General features: G+C 53.5%; 1 pseudogene; it reads right to left on the reverse strand.

Moving 5' to 3' along the window:
• Window positions 1-438: 438 nt before the first annotated feature.
• On the reverse strand, window positions 439-1224 carry LOC113610270 (embryonic polyadenylate-binding protein 2-like; annotated as a pseudogene).
• Window positions 1225-2624: the final 1400 nt, after the last annotated feature.

The following is a 2624-nucleotide window of genomic DNA, read 5'->3' on the forward strand; positions in this document are numbered from 1 at the left end:
ATGCAGGGGACGCGGGTTCGTGCCCCGGTCCGGGAGGATCCCACATGCCGCGGAGCGTCTGGGCCCGTGAGCCATGGCCGCGGAGCCTGCGCGTCTGGAGCCTGTGCTCCGCAACGGGAGAGGCCCGCGTACCGCAAAAAAAAAAAAAAATAAATAAATAAAAGGCGTTGGTTCAACAGCCCTGAGAATGCCGACCGGGAGCACACCCAGCGCCGCCTGGGCCTCACCTGGCTGCAGCTTTGCCCGGTGCCCTCCAAAGCCCCCAGTAGCCCCAGTGCTAGGCCCACACAGTGCGCTGTTTCCTGACCGAGGGCTTCCGCCGTGGGATGTGAGCCCTCCTCCCGCCGAGTGAAGGGGGCGGGGCAGTGATTCTGCGCAGAGTAAATGGGCCTACGAGGAGCACAGGTGTTTACACTTGACCCAGCTGCAGCCTCTCTCTCAAAATCGGCTCCTCCCTTCAGTACGGTGAAAACTACGGGAGAATCCGCCGCGCTCCAGGTTCCGCCCTCGTGGTCCGACACGGAGGCTGCTGTGGGGAGAGGGCCCGCCCCGGCGCCTGGGTGTCTCTGAAGGCCTCCGCGGTCCGTGGAGCTGATTCCTGGTAAGTTGTTTCTTTTGGGTAGCACCTTGAAAGACGCTCTGGTTCGGCTCCACGGCGGCCTGGGCCGAGCTCTTGGTGGCAAACTCTATGCAGGCATAGCCCTTGGGGTGTCAGGAGAGCTTGTTGCACAGGATGGCCACCTGGAGTATCTCGGCGCAGTGGTTGAAATAGGCCTCCAGCTCCTGGGCCGTGCCGCCGTAGTCCACATTGCCCATGTAGTTGGATCTGTGGTCGGTCTCCACCTTCTCCGTGGGGGTGTCTGGCTTGGGGCTCAGCAGCTGCCCGGCCAGCAGGGCCCCGGCGTTTTCCTCTTCCCCCTCTGGGCCCTGGGCCTGCTCCATGGCCCACAGCTTCAGTTTCATGGCCTTCAGCTCCCGGTCCGGTACCGGGCACTCGGCCAGGTCCTCTTTCTCTAAGAGAGACGGCAGGAAGCCCGCGTCTTCCTCGTCCTCTTCCCCCGCTTCCCCTGTCTCCTCCTCCTCCCTGTCTCCAGCTCTGGGGCCCAGAGGGGTCTTCCCGGCCCGGCGGCACCAGGCCCCCCAGCCCTGGGCCTCGGGGTTGGAAGCTCTCTGTCAGGCCTCTGTGGTGTGAGGGAAGAGAGCGTGGCTGAGGAAGGGCCACATGGCGGCCGGGGCAGGAGGGGAGATAGGCCAGGCCTCTGCTCGCCTCCATGCCCTTACGTTGCTTTTATTTATTTTTTAATTAAAAAAATTATTTATTTTATTTATTTTTGCCTGCCTTGGGTCTTGTTGCTGTGCTTGGGTTTTCTCTAGTTGCTGCGAGCTGGGGCTACTTTTTTTTTTTTTTTTTTGCGGTTCGTGGGCCTCTCACTGTTGTAGCCTCTCCCGTTGCGGAGCACAGGCTCCGGACGCGCAGGCTCAGCGGCCGTGGCTCACGGGCCCAGCCGCTCTGCGGCATGTGGGATCTTCCCAGGCTTGGGCACGAACCCGTGCCCCCTGCATCAGCAGGCGGATTCTTAACCATCTGTGCCACCAGCGAAGCTCCCTCACATTGTTTTTGTTTTTTTTTTTTTATTTTTTTTTTTTTGATGATGAGAAACAATGCTGTATTTTATTTTATTTTATTTTGCGGTGCGGGCCTCTCACTGTTGTGGCCTCTCCTGTTGTGGAGCACAGGCTCCGAACGCGCAGGCCCAGCGGCCATGGCTCACGGGCCCAGCCGCTCCGCGGCATGCGGGATCCTCCCGGACCGGGGCACGAACCCGCGTCCCCTGCCTCAACAGGCGGACCCTCAACCACTGCGCCACCAGGGAAGCCCCCTCACATTGTTTTTAAAAGGAGACTTTTCTTAAAAACGTTTGCTTGGGTTTTTTGTTTGTTTTGTTTTTTTGCATTTGAGGTGTTTCCTATTTAAGAATATGGCACATCTTCCCATTAATGCAAGTCGTTTTTTGGTGTGCATCCCTCAGGGGTAATTTAAATTTTCTTCACATCAATTTTGCACATCTTAGGTTATTTCTGTATATTTTATCCTTCTTGGTTACTATAAATGAGATATTTTCTTCCTTGATAATTCTAACTGGCTATTAAATTCTTTATATTAATTTTGTATCCATCCAGCCTACAAATTTTTTTTATTGTCTTGGACTTTTATTGGTTGATAATCATACCAACTACAAATAACTTGGCCTCCACTTTTAAATTTTTTTATACTTTATATTTCTGTTTATTGTTGATTGCTTTGATTAGTATTTCCAGAACCGTTGTAAATAATAAGGGTGATAGTGGGCGTTCTTATTTTGTTCCTGGCTTTAATGGGAGTGCTTCTTGTGTTTTCCCATTAAACGTGAGGCTGGTTTAAAAAATAGATATAGATATATACCTGTTACATTAGGTAAGCATCCATCATTAGTAACCTTCGGTATAGCCAATTCTTTGGGTTAGCCAAGTATCTGTGTGTGTACCTTTTCCCTCTGTAGAACATCCCCACCCCCTAATGGGAACAGAGCCCCACTTGGGTCAGCTTCTGGGTGAACAACCAGGATCTGTGGGTGATGCTCAGT

The sequence above is a fragment of the Aethalodelphis obliquidens genome, unplaced genomic scaffold, assembly GCF_003676395.1.
Source record: "Aethalodelphis obliquidens isolate GAN/ISIS:26980383/991018 unplaced genomic scaffold, ASM367639v1 scaffold62, whole genome shotgun sequence".
Lineage (NCBI taxonomy): Eukaryota > Metazoa > Chordata > Mammalia > Artiodactyla > Delphinidae > Aethalodelphis > Aethalodelphis obliquidens.